The following is a 24,680-nucleotide window of genomic DNA, read 5'->3' on the forward strand; positions in this document are numbered from 1 at the left end:
TTAATTGTTTTTTGGAGGGGGGAAGGCAGGCAATTGGGGTTAGGTGACTTGCCCAACGTCCTATGTCAAGTGTCTGAGGTCAAATTTGAACTCAGGTCTTCCTGACTCCGGGGCTGGTACTCTACTCACTAGGCCACCTAGCTGGCCCCTTAAAGAAAAAATTTGAAAGGATGTAATTCAGAAATTGTGCAATACTTAGCATTTCAGAGCTGGAACCAAGACCTGACCCAAGAGATCATGTAGTTCTACTCCCTTACTTTATAGTAGAGGAAACCGAGACCCAGAGCAGCTGATTGGCCCAAGGCCACAGAGTTTCTTAGTGGTAAAGTGAGGACTAGAATTGAGGTCCCCAGGCTCCTGGTCCAGTGATTTATCTACCTCCTATCTATAATACTATTACTTTAATTGGTTGGTATGTAGAAACTTTTAAATGTTTACCTGTCCTATCGTTTGGTAAGGCAAAGGTCTGGCAGAGTTTTGTATAATAGCTGGAAGGACGATCAATAATAATAACTGTGATTCATGTAGCCTTACTATGTGCTCAGCACTTAACAAGTATTGTATCATTTGATTCTCACAATAACTCTGGGAGGGAGAAAGGTGCTTGGGAGGTAAGTGTCTGAGGCCAGATTTGAACTCTATTCTACCTGACTGCAGGCCTGGTGCCCCATCCACGGTTCCTCAACTTCCAAGGTAGCAAAGCCTGGGACAGCAGAGGCTGGGCAAGTCTTCATCCAAGACCGATTAAAGGCCAGAATTAAATTTCTCTGCCACTTCTGAAATATCTATACAGGTACCAGTCTCGGTTTGGAAGGAGAACCATCTCCCTGATTGCTCTTAAGACTGAAGTTAGTTCCTAGTTTACTTTTACCAGCTTAGACCCTCCCCACCAAATATTAGTTACACTTTAAAAAGACCATCAGAAATAGCAACAGTGATGAAACCAACCTAAGCAGAACAACAAACAGGATTTGGGAAAGTTCAACAGATCAGACTATATTGAAGAGTACATAAGAGCAAACGAACATTTTAGCTAGAAGCAAAATAAGAGTTTAGCTCAAACCTAGACAGAGAAAAGGATGTAGCCCAGGGAGATCCTCCCTCAGCAGTCAGATATAACTGTAGGCTCTGGATATCAACATTCTAGGGTTGGATGCAGTAGTATGCTAGTGTGTAATGTATGGGACAGGATTTTTAAATAATAGGAGAGACATCCTTAGGAGAAACAAAGTAAATTTATTTTACAAACCTTGCAAGATTTGGGCACACCTTGATAATGGAGGAGGCGAGGTAAAAGGGAACCTGCCTTAATTTATAGTCTTTAATGAAAAGATTCCCACCCACCTCTATCCCTTCTCACCATTGGCTGGAAGGTGAGCTTACAGTCTAGGTGTGAAAACTACACAGAGGACCAAGGTTGATCCGGTCCATTCAGGTTTTTCCCTACCAGAACTCAACTGCCAGGGTGGTGTCTGAAAGTCTAGGAGAAGAAATGGAGTGCAGGGGAGGACAGACCTTCCTGAAGCAGAGAACAGATAGCTCACAGGAAGTTCATTATCTTCTAACATCTGAGAGAGAGATGGGGAAGGGGTGCCCACAGTTCCAGGTCCTGACCTTCCAAAATCACAAAGCCAAATCCCAAAACCTCTCTTACTCCCTTAGACATACCCTGTGAAGTCTTCACAATTATCCATCCCATTCAGTAATAACTAACTGGTTCTCCCTTACCCTAAAACAACACACTTTTAAATTTAATCTGCATTGTTAGAATTTTCTCTATCACTTCCTTAAGTCTTGACAATTCACAAAGCTCCACAAAGCAATAAACCAAGCCCTGATAATCAGGGCTGATTTCTAAGATGTAAATGCTCATCTGAAAACTGAACAATTGGTCCTTGAATTTGAGCTGGCTCAAATATACTTCAAGCTGGCTCCTACATATATATTTGAGGCTCTGAGGGTTTCAAGTCTTTCATTCCAAAGTCTTTCTCCACTATCTCCTAGGAGTACTGTTCTCTCCATAATTTCCAGAGTGTCTTTGGAAGGAAGTCCCTTGCGTAGGTACACAGCGTCATGCTCAGCAGTCTCTTAGCTGATAGGGAATTTTATCTCCTCATCCTCTGCACATGCAACACAGGAGACAGTGGTTCAGTCTAAGCAGAACTCTATGTACATGACTTTTTTGTATAAATGAAACAGACGAAACTTTGTTGAGATTGTTTTCTTATTAATGAGAAAAAAAGGGGGCCAGATTTTTAAAATGACATTTATCATAATAACGCGGTTTAGAGTTGGGAGAGCTAGTTCAGGTGTGAAAGAATTCACTTAGACTATTTTCTCTGTTAAACCTGAAAATTTGGTTGAAGGAAACAACAGAGCTAGGTGATAGAAAAATCCATGTTGTTTATTATTTTCCCTTAAAGCATAGCTAGGCTAGCTTACTTGTACGTACAAGGAGCCAGAGCATGGCTTAACATCTCCCAACCAAGGGGAGCTTTATTGATACAAAAGCAGCAGGCTAGCCCTGGAAGAAGGACTAACAATTTACAGAGGGACCGGCTTTTTATAAGGTTTATAAGGTTTTTATAAGGACAGGATAAGGGACACAGAGGAAAATTTATGACCCAGGATGGGGGGACACAAGGAATTTTATGGTCCAGGATAAGGGGGAAGTTTTATGGTATTTCAAGATAAGAGGAAGAAACTTTAGGATGCCTTCAGGTTAGAGAATAAACTAGGGGAAAAGCAATTCTTAACCCTTAGGGGACTATTTGTTTCCTCATCATTTTCCCACTCAACCACTAGGCAGGAGAAATCTTGGAGGGGGAGGGGTGAAGTCACTGTTTGTCACTTTATCATCATAATAGCTCCTATTTGTCCTATGCTTTTTGAACCTTAAAGCGCTTCCCCTCAGCACTCCCATTCATTAATTAATTCATTCAAAAAAACCTTGATTAAGTGCTAAGCACTGTGTTCCTGATGAGGTTGCAGAGACCAAGAAAACTGGCCAGCGTTTGCCCTCAAGGGGCCATTACATTCTTTGGAATAATATTTAAAACATAGATATAACATCTAAAATATAAAATAACATTTAAAAATAACATTTTTTTATCAATTAATCAACCATCAAATATTTATTAAGCGCCTACAATGTTCCAGGCAACACGCTAAGCACTAGGAATACAAGTCTTAAAGAATGAAACAATCCGTACTTGCAATGAACTTCATGTTATAATGGGAGAGACATGTATATATGTATGTATGTATATATAGATATATATGAAAATATATATAAATATGTAAATATAATATTTATGAATACAAAGCAAATACATACAAAGTAGCTAAATATAGGGTATATAAAGACTCTGTTTACATGTATGGATTTCGATCATGTGTCCTTCCCACCACTGTGACCCTGATTTAGTCCTTCATGTCACAGATGAAGAAGATGAGGTCCAGGGAAGTAAAATGTTTTGCCCAGGGTTGCATAGCTAGTAAACAACACAGTCAGAATTTAAAATTAGTTCTCCCATCTCCAAGTCCAATATTCTTTTTGCCATACTATTCTTCCTTGCCCTAAATAATATCTAAACTCCTGAACTTCAAATCAAAGCTTTCCACAGACTGGCTCAAACTTACCTTTCCAATCTTTTCTCATACCTGCTTCCCCTCATATATTGTACTTTCTAGCTAATTGCACTATATACCATTCACTGGTGAAAATATTCCAAACTTTTCAACTTTAGTACTGTTACTCGTTCTTCCCTATGGATGCAATGCCCTTTTTCACCATCTCTATTCTGCTGAAATCCTACTCTTCCCTTCAAGCCTCAGCTCCCATGTCATCACCTCCTACATGAAATCTTCCCAATCTTTCTTTTTCTCCTATACCCCCTCCCCTCCCCCCCCACAAGACACATAGCACAGAAGTAATCTCTACATCCTCCTTAACAAGTACTTTCTCTCTTAAGCACTTAGCACATTCTAATTTGTACTATATTTCTTTCTGTACTTATCTTATCCTTCCTACTAAACAGTAAACCCCCTTGAGGTAGGGACCATGACATTAATCTATATATGTTTCCCGTTGTTGTTCTTCCTGTTGTTGTTCAGTTGTTCAGTCATGTCTGACTCTTCATGACCCCATGGATTATCAGCATGCCAGGCGGTTCTTTCTGCCACTATCTCCTGAAGTCGGTCCAAGCTCATGTTAGTTGCTTCTATAACACTATCTATCCATCTCATCCTCTGCTGACTCCTTTTCCTTTTGCCTTCAATCTTTCCCAGCATTAGGATCTTTTCCAATGAGTCCCATCTTCTCATTATGTGGCCAAAGTATTTATGCTTCAGCTTCAGTATTTGACCTTGAGGTGAATTGTCTGAATTCATTGCTTCAAGTATTTCTTTAAGTATTGACGGATTCCTTGCTGTCCGAGAACTCTCAAAACTCTTCCCAAGCACTGCAATTTGAGAGCATCAGTTCTATGGCTCTCAACTTTCCTTACAATTCAATTCTCACAGCCATACATTGCTACTGGAAAAACCATAGCTTTGACTATATGGACCTTTGTTAGCAAGATAATCTTTCTGCTTTTGAGTATGCTGTCCTGATTTGCCATAGCTTTCCTTCCAAGGAGCAAGCATCTTTTAATTTCCTGGCTGCAGTTGCTGTTGTGTGAGGTAGTGAGAGAATAAAGTGTGAAGACTTCACAGGGTATATGTATATGTATATGTATATGTATATGTGTGTATATATATATATATATATATGTATATATATGTATTTTAATCTAAAATGTTTGAGAATCAATATTTAGAGAAAAGGGAAATGGGATAAATTTGAGTCTGTGGGAATCTGATTATTTAGCCCTTAGGAATGTCTTTCTGCCCCTTCTTCTTTAGATTTATAGATGTCACCTCAGCTGTGAATAGAATACAAGATTGTGAAAGCTTCCCTATGAATAACTCATGCAAGGCAATATTCAAACAGAGATAGTACAAATTTAGTTAGCATGTGAACCTCACCAGGCCTAAGTTTCGTTTTCCTGTAAATCATATGATTTTGGGGAAATCAGGTGATATTCCCCTGTCCCCCTCCCCTAGCCTACTTACAAACCGCCATCTTAACATTAAAGTTTCCCTATAAGGTAATTCTGTAGTTTCTGTGCTGGTATTGGGCAAAACTTATTCCTGGTTAGATTGTGAGGCTACCTGTCCCCGCAAATGGGGACAGGGGTCCAGCCTCTGGGCTGGGATTTCTTAGAATTGTTTGTACAAGGATATATATCCCCTTGCTTGCCTTCTCCCTCTTGCCTCTCTTCACTGCTATCTCCGCCCTGGTAGTGGGAGATGCCCAATTTTCGAGACTTGATCAAATAAAGCTTCTGTTTTTTCTCTACCTTGAGAAACCAAGATATCTCTGTTTTTTTAACTTGAGCTAGTGGTCTTTTGTCCCACACACTGTCTAAAGAGATCTTTGAGCCCAAGAATATAAAATCTGACACTGCTTCCATTTCTTCTCTATCTGCCAGGAAGTGATAAGACCAGTTGCCAAGATCTGAGATTCTTTTTGTTGTTAAGCTTCAAGACAGTTTTTATACTCTCCTCCTTCACTCTCATAAAGAGGCTTCTTAATTTTTCTTTACTTTCTGCCATTAGAGTGGTATTCTCTGCATATATGAGATTGTTGGTATTTCTCTTGGCTACCTTAATTCCAGATTTTGATTCATCCAGCCTAGGCATATTGCATGATATACTCTGCATATCAGTTAATTAAATAAGGTAACAGTATACAACTTTGTCATAAACCTTTTCCAATCTTAAACCAATTAGTTGTTCCGTGTTCAATTCTAACTGTTGCTTCTTGATCCACATACAGGTTCCTCAGGAGAGAAGTAAGATGATACAGTATTCCTATCTCATTGATGACTTGCCACATTTTGTTGTGATGACTTGCCACATTTTGTTGTGATCCCTACAGTAAAGTCAAAGACCTTACTATAGTCAGTGAAGCAGAAGTAGATATTTTTCTGGACCTCCTTGCTCTCTCCATAATCTAGCAAATGTTGGCAATTTGGTCTCTAATTCCTCTGCCTTTTTAAAAGCCAGCCTGTATTTCTAGTAGTTCTTGATTCTCATATTGCTTAAGCCTAGCTTGCAGAATCTTGAGCCTAACCTTAGTGTTGTGTGAAATGAGTGCAATTGTTTGATAATTTGAATATTCTTTGGCATTACTCTTTAGAACTGGGACATAAATTGATCTTTTCCAATCTAGTGGCCACTGTTGAGTTTTCCAAATTTGCTGGCATATCAAATGGAGCCCTTTAACGGCATCATCATCTTTTAGGATTTCAAATAGCTCAGCTGAAATTCCATCACCTCTACTAGCCTAATTGTTAGCAATGCTTCCTATGGCCCACTTGACTTCATTCTCCAGGATGTCTGGCTCTAGATCAGTAACCACACTATTGTGGTTATCGGTGATGTTAAGATCTTTCTTATGTAATTCTTTTGTGTATTCTTGTCACCCCTTAATTTCTTCTGCTTCTGTTAAGTCCCTACCATATATCTCCAACACTTGGCAAAGTATTATATATGTAGTAAGTACTTAATAAATATGAATGAACAAATAATAGGTCCTTTCTGGGTTCATGCAGAAATAATATACAATAAAGAAGGACTTCCTGATTAGTAGGTACCATACTAAACTTCCCACAATTTTAGGAATGACCTTCATCCTAAGTTATTTCCATGATCCATATGCCACCTACCAGTTCCATCAACCATTTCAGAAGCACTCATCCTAGCCTGAACCTCACAATTGTGAAAATAGAGAAGGAATTTGTTCCCAATGGTCAGGGGTGTGCTTAACATAATAATAACAGGCTTTTATACAGCATGTTAATGTTTGCAAAGCAGTTTTAAAGTGTTATCTCAGAGAGGTTAATCAGTTATTTCAAGGTCACACAAGTAGTGCTAGAATGGAATTTGAACCTAGGTCATGGTTTCTAAAGAAGAAAACAAAAAAACAAACAAATAATTTTTGTTATTGTCTTTTGTCCTTGGTCTCCTTAGCCACTCTCTTCTTTTCTCACCCTTTCTAATTAAGCCATCCCTTGTAAAGTAGAAAAATGTTTAAGCAAAACCACTTGATAGTCTCTATATCTGAAAGAGCGTAATACCATATTTCCCATCTGCAGGCCTTATCTTTCTACCTAGAGGAGGTATATACATAATTATTAATTCTTACAGAACAAGATTCTGAATTCAGGTCATCTTGACTCCAAGTCCAACATATTTTTCGTTATACTGCCTCTCCAAACAATTGTGACTAAACAAGTGTTGGGACTGATTTTCCTACTGAGTTAACTAGTTGTTTGGGGTTGCATTGATGGTCTAGGTTCTAAAGGCCATGGGATTCTTCTTTACTTTGTATATCTTTGGTGAGAGGTATCAGTGAGAGGTATGATGGAGAGCTGGCCACTGATCTAGTAACCCAGGAAGATTTAGGTCTTGGGTCCTTGGCTGTGCGACCCTGAGCAAGTTATCAGAGCAAGTGCTCTGGGAATCTTTATAACACTCTAAGTTGCAGAGAAGGTACCTACCTGCATTGGCAGAGAGTTTTCTCCCTTAGGAGTTCCTTCCACCAATGAAATCAGAGGTTTAGTTGCGATAGCAACCTGAAGCACAGGCCAAAAACAAATGTGTGCCCAGCCAAGTGCTACAGAGAGAAGCAGGTACATCAGAGTAAGAAAAATATCTGTGGAGAAGAGCAGTAATCATAACAGACAATATCTTAGGAGAGAGACAATAACAAAATCTATGGATTTAGATATCTATATGCAAATGCAAAGCGTGGGCAATAATTAAGGTAGGCTAGAGATCTTAGTGCAGGGAGGTGAATTTGACCTCATAGGCATCATTTAATACTTGGTGAAATGTGAGTCATTGAATATAGTTATGGAAAGGTGTATATCATTCACTGAATAACAAACTCCCAGAATATTATCACTAGAAAGGGCCCTAGATATTATCTCATATAACTCTTCCATTTAAAAATTATGCAAAACTGGAGGCATACTTTTGTTATTGGTAACAGTTAAAATGCAATACACTTCTTGGGGAAGTTATTGTCCCACTTCTAATCTTATAGAAGTTGATGTTATAAAACCAAATTTACACAGCGAACTAAGCAGAAAGTCTGAAGAATTCTAGTCTTATATGTCCAAACCAATAAACTACTTCATATGAAATTCATTTTATTAAAATGTCATTGTATAATCAATTTTTTTGAGCTAGTAGTTACCTTAAGATCTCCAATGCTTTCAGATGACTTCAAAACTGATTTGCCAAGGGTTCCATAGGTTGTATGAGGTAGAGCTGGGTCTTTGGATTGCAGATTCAACATTCTTTCCAATATATTGCCCATAATATCTAGTCTGACCTGCTTATATTACAGATGGAAAAACTGAGTTATTCAAGAGATTGAATAACTTACTTAAGGACACAGAACATATTTGTGGCAGAACCAGGACTAGAACCCATGTATACTTGTTCTTTTCAGTAGTGAGCTGATTCAATTGCTACAGCACACTTTCTTCCGCTGTGTTTGTCTTTGAGTTTGTGCCTGTGTCTGTGTCTATGTCTGATAGACAGACTAGGGAGCTAACATGAATGGAGTGAAGTTGGATTCCTCTAAAAGGGGGCTGTCCAACCTTAGGTTTTTACTGGAACAATAGACAATATATTTTGATTTGCCATTTTAGTGAGAGCTCTGTGGTAGCTCAGCTTCATTTACTAAAGCATTTATGTAAATTTCTATGCTTGTAGGTGGGCCACATAAATCACATTGCAGCCAGGATGCATTTTGGACATCCCTGCTCTAAAAGGAAGCACAGTTATACATTCAGAACATGTCCAAAAAGAATTCTACCCTGAGTCATGTTGTTCCATACACTAACCTAACTCTAATTTTGTAGATCACTGCACTGTATCATTACTAAAAATGGGATGGTTGCTTAGGTATGGAAATTAGAAGTAGTTATACTGATACACTGACATCCCCCAACATTTCCAGAATGGTACATTTCCTGTGGTTGTATTTCAGCTGTTAGTAAAATTTCCTTCAATAGCCCAGATTTTCAAAGATTTCCTGTAGAAATTCTCTATCAGGCAGATAGTCACATCTGCATGCAGATTCACACCTCTGCCTCCCAGATAGTAAAAGATATTATCCAGGCAGGTATTACTGCCCTGCAATTCAATTCTTGGACTCTCATAGGCACATACATTGTCAATTGCCTGAATTGGCTACCTGAGGTCAGCCAGGAGGACCTCATTGATTCTCTAGCCTGATTTTCCTAAACCTACAGCTGTTACAAGTGATCTCAAGAGTTGATAGAAATACTTTTCAAAGGGAATATAAATTCCCTTTACTTCTTAAATATGAGTTTTTATATACTTTTAGAAGCAGGAAGATGGTGTACAAATCAAATCCAAATACTTAATGCGAGTGATTAATATTTACACTGCATTTTAAGGTTTACATAGTACTTTCTAGAAAGAACCTGGAATTGCTCTGGATTCAGAGAACCAGGGTTCAAATTTTGCCTCTGGCACTTCCTGTGTAAACTTGGATAAATCTCTTAACCTCTTTGGACTTTGGTTTCCTCATCTACAAAATGAAATGGTTGGTATAGATTGCCCATGAGGCACCTTGTATTGCTAGAGCTATGATCTTAGTCTATTTATGAGTTTTGCGACCCTCAGAAATTACTTAAACTTTCTAAGGTTCAGTTTCCTCATATATTAGGAAGGCAGAATTTATGATTTCAAAGAGAATCTCATATGTGCCTAAAAGGTCCGGAACCGCAGGATATAAGGAATTCTCTAGGCAGAAGGCAGGAGAACTAAAGCATGTATTTACACTCCACAGTAACAATCCCACAAACCAGTGTCCCCATTTTGATATTTTCATCAAAAGCTTCCAGGCCCAATAAGTCCGCCTCACAAGGGTAACCAGGAGGCCACAGAGAAGCGAGATGGTATAAGGCAAAATCGTATACATGCTTCCCCTCTACGGTAAGAAGATTACCCACTAGCCTCCAGTCAGCTCTGCTACCGGCAGCTCAGCTTCGGCTGTAGGCGTCTCTGGCTCTAACCGGAAAAGGAAAGGAGGATCTTCAAGCTGTCCTCTCCCCTCTTATAGAGTTTTTGACATCATCAAGCGCCGCCTGAACGACCAGGGCCGATTGGTTCTTGACTTGGCCCCTCCCCCAGCGTAGGCCACGTTAACACACCTCCCCTCAGCCAGCCCCATGACTCATCACACAGGAAGCTCTGGTCCTGCCCCGGAAGAGCAAGCCCCAGCGTCCAGGGAAGCTCAAGGAGGCAAGCTGAGTCATTCAAAGAAAACAAAGTCCATTCTGGCTACACCTCATCTGCAAAATGAGGATACTAGTAACAGGATTGTTGTGAGGATCAATGAGATAAAGTGTTTTGCAAACCTTACATTCAGTTAGTTAAAAAATATTTATTAAACACTTTTTTTGACAATGACAATGGAGAGGTTTTATTCAAAACTAATTAACTATAAATGATTTCTATATGTGTGCACTCCTTGTTGAATAATTCAAAGTTAGCCCAATATAGAGTTCAAAACATTAGGTTACACTTCATTGATAATACAGTTCCATCATCACTGTGCATTCTATATTGCCTTTATTTTATGAAAAAGCTAATCCAAAACCTACTTAACTATGTGAATACGAAGTCCAAACTGTGAAAGATTGGCCTCATTTGTAAAAACATAGAGGTGAGTCTTGGTCAGCTTCAGAATTTCAGGAATGGTACGGTCAAAGGGTTTTGCATTGGTGTGTTGCAGTGCCGAAGCATAGGAATAGACTCTGGCATCCACCCTGAGATGTTCATCAGCTACCAGGTCATCACAGTTCTCTTTAGGAGATCATTGTCTGGTAAAGAAACTACTTTCACAAAATTCTCCATCTTTAAGCTTTGGTTTAGGTTTCACCTTTTCAGCATCATCTCCATTAATCATAATAGTCACTATAAGTGTGGTACAATTTGACAAACCTGGGTCCATTCATACAGCTGGAGAACATGCAGCAAATGTCACCTTTGTAAGCGGTTTCTTCCTCAAGCTCTCAAGGAGCGGCTTTGTCTGGGCTTTTGTTGTGGTCTGTTAGACCTGCACGAACTCTAAGCAGTAGCCTCCCATTGGGGGTCTGAATTGCATCACTAAGACAATGCATCCGTAACGAAGAGTCCTTTGTAATACTGGGCTAATTGCCACACCATCGGCAGAAAGTCCTTCTTTCCTAGTAGTACGTTTCACGGTTTCCCAAGTTCTTTTACCAGCTGGATCCACGTAAGTTGTTTGTTCATTTTCCTTCTGTAATCAACTCTCCTGTCGGGATAGACTCTGGTAATTTTATGAGAATGCCACAGGTGCTTTTTTTTTTTCTATTTTCATTTTCCATTTCATTTCCCTTGTTCTTCATTTTCATTCCATTTTCCATTTTCAACATACGTGGTCCTTGCTGTCTTCTAGTCAGTTCACTCCGCGCCGAGGTGTCGGGCGCTGGGAAGAGCGTCGGGGTTGGAGAAGGCATGCGTGGAAAGCCGGAGCTGCGGCTTCAGGGGAAGCCTGGGCCAGCGCCCAAGTCACAGCAGCATCTGGCAGTGAATGGAAGACCGTGTGCGCGGGTCTCTCTCTTCGTACTGCCTTTGCCTACGTAAGCACTTTTTCTGTGCTAGCTGCACGCTGTGCCAAGTTCTGGAAATAGAAAGGCGACAAACTGGTTCCTGACCTCAAGGAGGTCCCATTCTAATGAAGGAGACAACGTGTAGACAACTATGTACTTTGGTGAGATAATTTTTTCTTTATGATCAATATTTCCTTAAGACAGCTAGTCACACTATTAGCTAGAGCTTGAAGATCTGGTAATTAATTGCTTAGTGATAGAAGAGTTTCTGGCTCAGCTTTATGATGCCTATTTACTTAAGCTGAGATAATCGAGATTGCCCTAATGCTGTCTGGTTAATTCCTGCTCTGCGGTCTGTGAATACCAGTTTAATCCTCTTGTATTTGTAGATCTAGAGTAGGGGTGTGGAGAAGCTGCGGCCTCAAGACCTCACTACCCCTCTAGGTCCTCACGTGGGGCTCTCTTGACTGAATCCAAACTTCACAGAACAGAAGGGGTTTCTGTGAAGTTTGGATTCAGTCGAAGGGGCACACTTGAGGACTTAGAGGGCCACGTGTGGCCTCGAGGCCACAGGTTCCCCACACTTCTGATATAGAGGGTGTTCAGAGTGGCAGCCACACCAATCTCTCTGAATGGTATTGTGCTGTGATTCAGTAAGTCAAAAGCAAGGCCTGGCCTGAGAAACTCAGGGGCCTTAACAGGAGGATCTCTCTGCCTCCTTTTTTCTGGGTGAATACCCAAATGAGGACTAGGTATTTTCCAAACACTGTGATCTTTCACCTCATTTTCCTACAGGCAAGTAAGCAAGTGACTCATCTATCTGTCACTTGGCATTACTGTACAGATTTGGCTGCTCTCCCTTGTGGGTAGTCCTGGTCGGGTCTGGTTAAAAACTGGAGTAAAACTCTGTTTTGAGTAGTCAGTAATCAATTTTAGGATCCATTATGGTCTGGTCTGGTTAAAGAATACAGATCTGACAAACCTCAATTTTACATTGGGTGGGGGTCAGAAATAATTTTTTGGGGGTCTCTCAGGTTGACTTTGTCTGATTGTCATTTGCAATTACTCCACTGTCTTTACTACTGAGAAGTCCTGATCTGATCTGATCAAAATCTAACATAAATTGTCAACTCTTTCTTGAGTGGTCAGTGATCTGATAATTCTGGTTTGTGGCTATTGCTTGTGGATTCCAAAGTTAGCTTATTCCTGGTTGAATCTGCTCCTGATATGGGAGCTCAAATCTGATTAAACTCTGAAAGAAAGTAGCAAAATTGTCTCTGATTGTCCTTGGTTATTGCACTTCTCATGCTGACCTCACCTTCCTGCGCAACAGGGATTCCCTTAGTTAAACTTTCCAGAGTGAATTAGATTTCTGTACCTGACTGATTATGTTATTCCCTCTTTGAGCCAAATCTGATGAGAGTAAGATTGGAAAGGCAGAAAAGGTCCAAGTTGTGAAAATGCAAGAGGATTTTCTCAAAGATCTGGTGCCACAATATCAGCAGCTGTTAATGTTCACAGACAATCTGAAAACAGAAAGATGCTTATCAGATTCTGTTTCCCTCTTTCATTACCCTATCACCTTCATTGCAAAAGTGGGAAGGGGTCTACACAGAACTGAGGACTGTGTTGTGTGTTTCTTGGATTGTCATGGCTAAAGAATTCATTACCAAGTGGCAGACCTACAAGGGATGTGAGCGCACACATAAATTGCTGTTCGGATTATGTTAGGAGCCCTTTCAGAATGATAGAACCTGTCAAAATTTGTACTCCACTAGAATAATTTTTGATAATCTAGGTTCTCTTCCATGCTAAGATGACTAGTACTTTGTGGAGATCAATGAAACAAGCAAAACAAATGTTCCCCACCGATTTTTTTCTGTTATTGATTAACATCATTCCTTTGTCCATTTATCAAGTGGGGAATGGCTCTTATTTTTATAAATTTAACTCAGTTCTTTATATATTTGAGAAACGAGGCTTTTATCAGAGATACTTGTGGTAGAATTTCTGCCCCGCCCACCCCCCCGATTTCTACTCTCCTTTTAATCTTGGATGCATTGGTTTTGTTTGTGCAAAATCTTTTAAATTTAATGTGATCAAAGTTATCTATTTTACATCCTGTAATGCTTTCTATCTCTTATTTGGTCATAAATTCTTTCCTTACCTATTGACTGATGAACTATTCCATGCTCCTCTAATTTGCATATGATACAATCCTTTATGTCTAAATCATGGGCCCATTTTGACCTTATCTTGGTGTATGGTATGAGATGTTGGCCTATGCCTAGTTTCTGTCAAACTGCTTTCTAGTTTTCACAGCAATTTTTGTCACCTACTTGAGTTCTTGTCCCAAAAGCTTGGGTCTTTTGGGCTTATCAAATACTAAATTACAAAGGTTATTTAATAACATGCATTGTGTACCTAATCTATTCCACTGATCTACTACTCTTATCCTGAGCTAGTACCAGATTGTTTTGAGGATTACCTCTTTATAACACAGTTTGAGATCTGGTATAGCTAGGTCGCTTTGCTTCACATTGTTTTCATTGATTCCTTTGATATTCTTAACCTTTTGTTCTTCCAAATGAATTTTGTCATTATTTTTTCTAGTTCTGTGAAATAATTTTTGGTAGTTTGATTGACATGGCACTGAATAAGTAAATTAATTTAGATAGAATTTTCATTTTTATTATATTTGTCTCGGCCTACTCATGAACAGTGAATATTTCTTCATTGTTTAGATCTGACTTTATTTATGTGAAAAGTGTTTTGTAATTCTGTTCATATAGTTTCTGGGTTTGTCTTGGCAGGTGTAGACTACCAAGTATTTTATATTTTCTATAGTTATTTTAAGTGGAATTTCTCTTTCTATCTCTTGCTGCTGGACTTTGTTGGTAATATATAGAAATGATGATGATTTACATGAGTTTATTTTACATTCACAACTTTGCTGAAATTATTAAATGTTTCAACTAGTTTTTTAGTTGAGTCTCTAGGATTCTCTAAGTATACTATCATATCATTTGCAGAGAGTGATAGTTTTGTTTCTTCATTGCCTATTCTAATTCCTTCAATTTCTTTTTCTTCCCTTATTGCTATAGCTGGCATTTCTAGTACAATATTGAATAGTAGCGATGATAATGGGCATCCTTGCTTCACCCCTGATTTTATTGGGAAGGCTTCCACCTTATCCCCACTATAGATAATGCTTGCTGATGGTTTTAGATAGAGACTACTTATTGTTTTAAGGAAAGCTCCATTTATTTCTGTGCTCTGTAGTGTTTTTTTTTAAAAATAGGAATAGGTGCTATATTTCATTAAAAACTTTTTCTGCATCTATTGAGATAATCATATGATTTTTGTCATTGTTAATGGATATAGTTAATTATGCAGACAGTTTTTGTAAGATTGAACCAGCCCTGTATTCCTGAAATAAATCCCATCTGGTCATGATATATGGTCTTTGTGATACATTGCTGTAATCTCCTTGTTAGTATTTTATTTAAAATTCTTATATTAATATTTATTAGGAAAATTGTTCTTTAGTTTTCTTTGCTTTTGCTTCTCCTGGTTTAGATATCAGCACTATGTTTGTGTCATAAAGGTATATGATAGGACTCCTTCTTTGCCTGTTTTTCCAAATAATTTATATAGTATTAGAATTGTTCTTTAAATGCCTGGTGGAATTCACTTGACCTGGTCCTGGGGATTTTTTTTCTTAGAGAGTTCATTGATGGCTTGTTCAATTTCTTTTTCTAAGATAGGATTATTTAATTATTCTATTTCCTCTTCTGTTAGGGCAATTTATAGTTTTGTAAATATTCATAAATTTCACTTAGATTGTCAGATTTATTGACATATAATTGGGCAAAATGGCTCCTAATAATTGCTTTAATTTCATCTTCATTGCTGATGAATTCATCCTTTTATTTTTAATTAGGGTCATTTGTTTTTTTTTAAATCAAATTAACCAATAGCTTATATATTTTATTGTTTTTTCCCTATAAAATCAGCTTCTAGTTTTATTAGTACAATGGTTTTCCTATTTTCAATTTCATTAATCTCTCCTTTGATTTTCAGTATTTTTAATTTTGGTGTTTAATTGAGAATTTTTAATTTATTCTTTTTTCTAGCTTATTTTTAGTTATACCCCCAATTCACTGATTTTCTCTTTCTCTATTTTATTAATGTAAGTGTTTAGAGATATACATTTTCCTCTAAGTACTGCTTTGGCTGTATCCCATAAATTCAAATGTATCATTAATGGAGGTATTTCCACCTTGCAAAGGTAGATATCTTCAATGTTAGAACAAAGTCTTCATCCAAAGCCCTCACCCAGAATAATGTCCAAGTGTGTATTCCTTATTTCAATATTTGTAGAAAGTTACATTATTAATATTTACATTATAATATTGCTCTTTTAGAGGATATTATTAAAATGGCTCTTTTCCCTTAAGAAGTTGCTTTGGGGGTGGGGGGTACAATAGGACAGAAATAGGTGACAGCCTATAATTCCCTGATTTTAATAGTAATTTCAGAGAGAAACAAGAATTTCCACCCCACTTCAGTCTTCTAACCTAGAAATGGTAGTCTGGAGATTATTTATTCTCTTGGTAAATCAAGGCAAAGTAAAGGTAAAACTAGATGATAAATTCTGCAAAGCTTCTTTAGCAGTGGTTAAGAGTCTTAGGAAGTCATTAGCCCCTAAATTCCTTAGCAGCTGCTCTGCAGATTCACCACTACAGCTTCTTTACTCCCTTGGGTGCCGGTGTGTGAGTTTCTCTCCTGGTGTAATTAAGAGACAAAATTTAACTCATTTCTCCCCCAGTGGTTCTTTTAGAAGAGCTGGAGGGGTGAGCAATTTAGATTATGGATCCATGCCCAAATGCCATTTCAACCAAGCACATGGTACAAAAGTAGGGGGGAATCCATAGAAGGAAGACATTATTTTGCTATTGAAAGATCAGATTAATAATAATAATAGCATTCATATTATTTGATCCTCACAAGAACCCTAGGAAGTAGGTGCCATTATTATCTTCATTTTACAGCTGAGGAAAGTAAGGCAGACAGAGGTTAAGTGACTTGTCCAAGGTCACACAGCTAGTAGAATATCTGAGATAGGATTTAGAACTCTGGTCTTCCTGAATCTAGGCCCAGCATTCTGGTTGCTGCATCACCTACAGATTACTCAGGGGCTGAGGGAGACTAGGAGAGGACACTGGAAGAGAAAGGGAAGGAACCCCTTGCAATCTTTGAAAGTTGAACTCCTATCTAGCTTAGAAATAAATATAGGTGCACTCCATGGACCATGGTTTCTCATACTGCGGAAACCAAACTTTTTGTAAATTGATGAGAAAAGGGCAACAAGGAGTTGAGGTATAAGTTGACTTTTGAAATTGGAGAAAGACCTTGTGCTATGGAAGAGGAGGAGTAGGAGGAGGGTGAGGGGGAGCAGGGTGAGGAGGAAGGGGAGGAGGAGGGAGAGAAGGAGGAGGAGGAGGAAGAGTGTTCTAGTTCCAATTTGGTCTCTCCCTTCTGAAAGAGTTTGACTCTCAAAGTTAGTACACTTGAGAACAGAAAAGTCAAAAAGCCAAAAAAGGCATAGTGAGCATGGAAGTATGACACACAATCAGGTCCAGTGGAAAGAACGTTCAAGTGAGACTCCCTGGACATGAGTGAAAATCTCTGTTCTGCCACTTACTGTTTGTCCTTGGGAAAATCAATTCCCCTCTCTGGGCCTCATATGTATTTCTTTATCATGAAATGAGTGGTTGGACCAGATGACCTCTAAGGTCTTTCCTCCTCTAAAATATTATGAGTGTGTGTGCATGTGTATGTATATATACATATGTGTGTATAAATGTGTATATATACACATGACTATTATATACATATACTATATATGAACACACACACATATAGACACACTATATATCTTATGAGTAGGGCTAAAAGTCTTTCAGATAATCTTGTTTGCGGTTACAGGGGTTGCAGAGTGGGAGATCCAAACAATTGTCATATCAAACTGATGTCAGAGTTTGTCTCTAATCCTATACCTGGAAAAGGTCCTGGTACATCTGGTTATGACAAGGAAACATGCAATTAAATTATGTGTAATCTGGTCTATAAGTGCAAGAAATTTGGCCAGTAACTTATATAGTCCCAGTTTGGTACTTTTGGTGATTGTATATTACAGAAATCAAGAGTGTCCATTGAAGAACCTCACCCAAATCAAATGAACTTTCGGTTCAATTGGGAGGCTCTGCCAAAGCAGACCACAGACTCCGAAAGGGCCCTCTTCTCTCTATCCTGATCTTTCTTCTGCCTCTCCTGTGACTCCTCCTTTTGTTCTTCTGACATTTCCTCCCACTACCCAAGGAGACTTAGTCTCCTCAAAAACCGAGGGACAGCCTACTGGCATTGTCCCTCTTCAGAAAAGGCTAACTTGTGACGTGACTATTGGAAATGTAATCTCTGTTAGGCAGTATCAGCCTTCCAGTCCCTTTGACCTTTCCATATGAAGAAGGGACACCCCTAAATTTGATGAGGACCTGGTAGCTGTTATAATCCAATTTTGGACTATATTTAGGGGTTATAATTCTACCTTGGGATATGTGACAGATCTAATGGAAATCTCATTGTCTTCAGGAAAAAGAGCTTCCATCTCCACAAACAGATTAATCCTAGCAGGTATAGCACCTGTCAGACAAGGGGGTCTTCCAAATTTACCCACACGGAGACCCTAATAACTCTGCCACAGCAGGGTAGAAACGTGATACTTGTGGGAATGGAGGCTTGTGCCATCTGCCTTGATAATTGGAGTAAGTTTTAAGAGATCTTTCAAGAGAGTGAAGCCCAATACCACTTTTATGATTGGCTGTACAGAGGTGCCAAGCAGTCTGTGCAAGGTTGGATCCAATTAATGCAAAGATGCTAGTATCTTTAATTCAGCCTTTGTTAGCTAATCCATTCCTGAAGTGTGGGATTATTTCCAAAAGAGTTGCCTGAGTTGGCATGAGAAGACTATCAGTAAAAGTCTTGCTCAGTATGTTTATGAAGGGAGAGAAAAGTTAGAAAATGATAAAGTGGAATCATAGCTGAAACCTCAGGCCCTCTTAGCTGTTGCTCAGACAACTCTATTTCCTGCTCCTTTAAACCAGTCACGGAGCTGTGAGCCACTGGTATGATTTTACTGTCAGAAGAAGGGCCATATGATTACAGAGTGTAGGAAGATGAAGCTTTTCAACTATTAAGAGAGAAGCTCAGAGAAAGGCTATAACATGAAGATGTAGGGGAGAAGCAGGGACCAAAACTCATCAGGAAAATTCTATCTGTCCCAGTCCTGAAGTACTTGCCCCAGCCATTCCAGTCTAGCTTTCCCTGTGCCCAGGAACCAATGGTTACTTTCAAAGTCGGTGATACATTTTATGTTTGTTTTGTAGCTACTGGAGCTTCACTTTTACTACTAAATAAAAAGGCAGGCTAATCTTGCAAACCTGTTGGGTCTCACTTGATGGTAAGGGTCTCTGGAGAAAAGCAGGCTGTTCCTAGATGGTCGCCTCAAATGGTTACCATTGGTCCACTCTCTGTTGAACACTCCTTTTTATTGATTCCTGATGCCCCTGTTAATTTGCTAGGTTGAGATCTCTTGTGTAAATTGAAATCCACCATCTCCTGTCTTAACAATGGTTCTCCCAGAGGACTCTCTTTCCCTATTTCCTATGCTGATAGATGTTCATGATAATCTTAAGAATGATTTCCCTACTTTTTAGGACAATTTTGAAGAGTTGATTCCCACCATTAACAAAGAGGATCTGCTCCCTATATCAACTCATCTTGCTCAAAAGCTTTCAGAGGACAGCTCGGCTGTTCTGTCTGGTATCCTTAGTTCTCCATAGGTCACTTCATCCTTAGATATTTTTGTCATTGTTCAGTTGTGTCCGACGCCTTGTGACCCGATGGTCCATAACACGCCAGGCCTTTCTCTCTTCCACTATCTCCCAAAGTGTGTTCAAGTTCAAGTTCATTGCTTCTATGACACTATCCATGTCATCTGGCCATTATAAGGTCTGTCTTGTTTTTGCTGATCAACTTACTCGGTGGGTTGAGGCTTTCCCAGCCTTTGTTGCTAAAATCCTTCTAAAGGCAATGGTGCCAAGGTTTGGTCCTCCTGAATGCATTGACTCTCATAGGGCAACCCATTTTATTGATACTATATTTTCTCAAGTTTACTTGTGTCTTGGGATAACTCCCAAGTTTCATGCCCATATCAGCCTCAGAGTTTCTGGAAAGTTGAGAGTATAAAATTTATTCTTGTTGGCAAGTTATGCTCTGAAATCCACTATCTGTGGCCAGAAGTACTTCCCCTTGCTTTGTTCCATCTGCAAAGCAGACCAAGGAGGGAACTGTGTATCTCTCATTCTGAAATGCATTTTGGTTAAAGCAAAACCTCAGTATACACATCTTTGCTAGGAGGATACACGTCTCCTGCCTTTTACATCTGGGAGCTGCAGTGTAGACTGAAAAAACTCCACGAAGCAGGAACTGTACAGACCAGTCCTTTAGATGTTTTGCTACATGACTTCCATCCTGGTGACAAAACATACATCAAGAATTGCCCTCGAGCCTGCTACACTCAACCTGCCTTGGAAGGTCCATTCCAAGGGCTGGTGACTACTCAGATTTAATTAGCATATACTTCAGTTGTGCTGTCATTTTAATTTTAGCATTGTCACCTACAGCACTCTTCCAGCTCCATCCTCTTATGATGATTGGGCAATGAATAATGCTGTCATTAGATTTCATGGTCAGGGAAGACATATTTTACACCAAGCCAAAACCATTGGGCCCCATCACGTGCTGGGCATGTTATCAGCTCCATCAGAGCACTACTGTCTCATGGGGGTCTGTTCCTGTCCAGGCAAATGAAACCATGCCACTATTTGTAAGTGATAGGGATTACAGGTTACCTAATGTGTCATTTGCACCTTTTGTTTTTGTTATCTATGAAATTACTAGTACCAGTTTGAATCTATCTAATTGGGCACAACCAGTGTCAGTAACATTCCGACATCTAAGAACTTACAAGTCTCAGTGAAATTTAACTCTTTACCTGCAGTGACTTTCAAGTACCGGGTTTCCTCACTCCCATTTACTCAACCTCTGCCCACCTTTGAACTATGTGTTGAAAAGGATAAAAGTCTAGCAACTACTACATATATGGGGAATGACATAAAATACAATCTCATTCTCTTTAATGACATTCACCTGTACTTATTACTCTAGGCTCAGTGACAGTCAACCCAAAAACATAACTTTTGTAACTGTTAATATTCTTCACCACTATATCCAGAATTCCCATGGGGCCTGGTAATCTCAGGTCAATTTTACATCTGTAGTGTGTCAGTTTACTTCTCTCTTCCCCTAGGGTTGTAGAGGACGTGGGGTAGCGTATGTGAATGGCTCCACTAATATCAGTTCATAATCACTATATAGGCCAATTAGAAAACTGCTAGGAATTTAGGAGCCTGGTCACATGCATGTAAAAAGAGATCTAGACCAAATTCTATAGCCACCTCTACTGCGGGACAAAGATGCTTTTGGGCTATTGCGCCCATGGCAGTAATAAATAGACTCAATTAGGAACATTTCTATAGAGATGGAAAAACTAGCCGAAGATATAACCCAAGCCATCTCTCAGACAAATCCAGTGCTATCTCCTTTCTCTAGGTAGAGGTTAAATCTTTAGCAAAAGTAGTCCTGAAGAACAACTTGGCCTTAGATATGCTCACTGATGCTTCTAGGGGAGCCTATTGTACTTAAATTAATTGGTGAGGGAAAATTATTAAATATCGGTGAGCTCCAATGTATTTTGACAGAAATACTAATTTTGACAGAAGCCCATGGAACACTTAATGATAGCTCATGGTGGGACCCCTCTTCTTGGTTTTCTTTGATATTTTCCAGGCTAGGAAGAGAAAGCATACTAGCTACCCTAAATTCACTCTCTTGGACGTAGGCCTCATCATTATCTTTTGGGTTGTATTAACTGTTGTATTACTTGTATTATGGTTTTCTCAAAACTGATTCCTAGAGTTCTGTTGTATTGACCGAGAAGCATCTTTGCAAGGATGAATTGTCTTTTAATCCAGTAGTTTTTGTTTTTTGATTTTTTAACTATTGCTTCAGCTTTACTAATCATTATAGAATGACAGGGAACAGCTACAGGTAGTGTAGTGGAGAGAGTACTGGGACTGGAGTCAGGAAGACCTGAGCTCAAATCTGGCCTCAGACACTTACTGTGTGACCCTGGGCAAGTCATATAACTGTTTACCTCAGTTTCCTCATCTGTAAAATGAACCTGAGAAGGAACCACTTCAGTATCTTTGCCAAGAAAACCCCAAATGGGGTTACAGAGTCAGATATGACTGAACAAGGATGGTTGTTGATATCAGGGAAATGATGACATGACTTGCAATTGTCTTTGATTTGAGTGAGGGAGGGCTGTGCAAGGTCACCAGCCTCACTTTCTCCTCCAGAGCCATCTGAGTCCAGTGGCCTGATATTCACCAGGATGACTGGAGATGGTCCAGGACACATTCTGGCCCTTTTAGGCTAAGGTCTTTTCAGGTGCTCACTGTGAATGAGGTAATACCTATTCAGTGTATAGGCCTCTGTAAGAAGTTAATCAAGGGATGGTCTCTTTAATCAAAAACTCAAAAAAAAAATTCAAACTGGGAGGGGAAGACCCTCAGGGTTCCTGGCCAAAAGAGAAACTTAGTATTTAGTTTAATATTTAGAAATTTAGTATTTACATTCACTCTGTGCTAGAAGGGCAGGGACCTATTGTCCAATCTATGAGCTCCAGAGTGAGGTGGGTTTAAGGCTTGGTTTTTGAGAAAGAAATCTAGCCAGTTAACCCGAAGTAAAGGAAGCAGCCTTTGGCCATTGAAATATACCATGACTGAACAACAGACATACATTTTTTTACTATACTTTATTTGTAATTTTAATAAGGCTAGGTGATTTATGGGAGGCATGGCCTTTCAAGAATCAAAGGAGGGGAATTGTGAAATTTAAAATTGATTTTTAATTTTATTTATAATGTGATTTAATCAAGCCAGCGTAGATTTAATATTCTCTCTCCCTCTGTAAGTCTAAATCCCTTATCCCTGCAAGTGTACTCAGGTAACCTCAGGTCAACTCTTGTGACTTATACCTCCACCAATATAACTTCGCCTACCAACCACATTCTGGGGAAACCCACCTAAAAGTCATTCTCTTCAATCTAAATTGTTGCCACAACTCCCATTCATCAAATCTTCATTGCCTGCAGACTACTCTTGACCTGAGAACCCATCTCATCTCCCAAGGATGTTGTCATAGGGAGGAGCTGATAGGACACTTACCCCATTTCTTCACTGAAATGTCTACCAATTGAGATTGCCTTACCTTTGTCTTCATACCTGAATCACACATCTTATTTATAATTAAGGGGGTTTCAGGAGGGGAGGACTAAACAATCATAATATCGAACTTATGTCAGAGGATGTTTTTTTCCACTTTTTTGTTTTTTGGTCAGTCAGAAGAAGACACACCTATGATGCTGAAGATTTTGCTCTGTCATCCTGTTAACCCTTCCCTCACTGGGGGGTCTTGGACTACTGAGAAGTCATTGACCTCCATTTATGGGCTATTACTAGCCTAGCTAATAAATTGAAAATGCTTGGATCTTTGCTGCCTCAATCTACCTTTATTTCCATTGCTATAGTAGTTTGTTTTGCCCAATATCTATCACCAGTGCTTGGTGTCCCAGTTCTGTTTAATCAATTAACAATTAACTTTAACAAGTGGGTATTTATTCGGAAGATACATCAATAGCAGAAGTTACAAAGCATTACCCCCAACATAACTTGTAATAGAAGGATTCTGCTTCCCATATCAGAACATTTGTAGTAATTTTGTTTCTGAACCCCTTACCATGTGAAAAAGGGAACGACTGCTGAGTTGAAATCGAGAATGCTAACTGGCCAGGACATTTGCACTCTTCTCCCTGGTTGTGTTCAAGTGAGAGATATTCTGAGAGACCCTGCGCCTTTCCTACCTGGGGCCTATAGGTAATGTGGGCTTCTGCTCTTTTTCTTCCTGCTCTCAGGTGAGGGAGTATTGGAGATTGCTATGAACTTAAGAACTTTGAAAGGCTGGAATGCTGAGTGACAGAAGGCTGGGAGCCAAAGTCCCAGTCAAACCTCAGTCCCGGTGGCCAGCTAGGTCCAGTATGCCAGCACAGCCCTGGGACCAAGGGTTTAATCCGAGAAGCCTGGCCCTTTAAGCAAAGGAATGACCCTGCCCACTGGTTATGCTGAATTCAGATGTGAACTTGGTGGGTCAAATGCATTGTGGCAGTTGGGCTAAATTTGAGCCCACTCTTCCTATGGATCAAAGTGGTATAGGCCAGAGTGTGCTAGGTGTTAAGGGTAATGCTTTGCAACTTCTGTCATTGCTATATTATCCCAATAAACATCAAATTGTTAAAGCTAATTGTTGTTACCTGGTTAAATGGAACTGGGACTCTAATTAGTGGTAATAGATCTGGGGGAAACATACAGCAAAAGGGGCTTAAGCTAATAGCATTAGAGAAAGAGCACCCTGACCCCTTGGGTATTTCTAGAATCCTGAGGGGGAAAAATAGCCTTCTTCAGGGATCTGACTTATATCTGTGAGAGTAAGGAGTTGGGAGGACTTCGATTTCGATAGGGGCTACATAGGGTAATGAATCTCCAGAGGATAAAAGCAGGGGTTGGATGGGAGTCTGTGCTTGCTCAGCCTCGCCGGCTGAAACCTGGCTCTTGGACTTTAGCCATTTTGTCCTTCTAGTCATAACTTGTCTTTATATGCACAATTTTTGTCTCTTTCATTCTATTAAGATAGCCATACTAATATTTCAGG

The 24,680-nt window shown here is 39.4% G+C and overlaps 1 pseudogene; it reads right to left on the reverse strand.

Annotated features, from left to right (window-relative positions):
• Window positions 1-10,833: 10,833 nt before the first annotated feature.
• Window positions 10,834-19,780, reverse strand: LOC118846840 (annotated as a pseudogene).
• Window positions 19,781-24,680: the final 4,900 nt, after the last annotated feature.

This window comes from Trichosurus vulpecula, chromosome 4 (assembly GCF_011100635.1).
Source record: "Trichosurus vulpecula isolate mTriVul1 chromosome 4, mTriVul1.pri, whole genome shotgun sequence".
Classification (NCBI taxonomy): Eukaryota; Metazoa; Chordata; class Mammalia; order Diprotodontia; family Phalangeridae; genus Trichosurus; species Trichosurus vulpecula.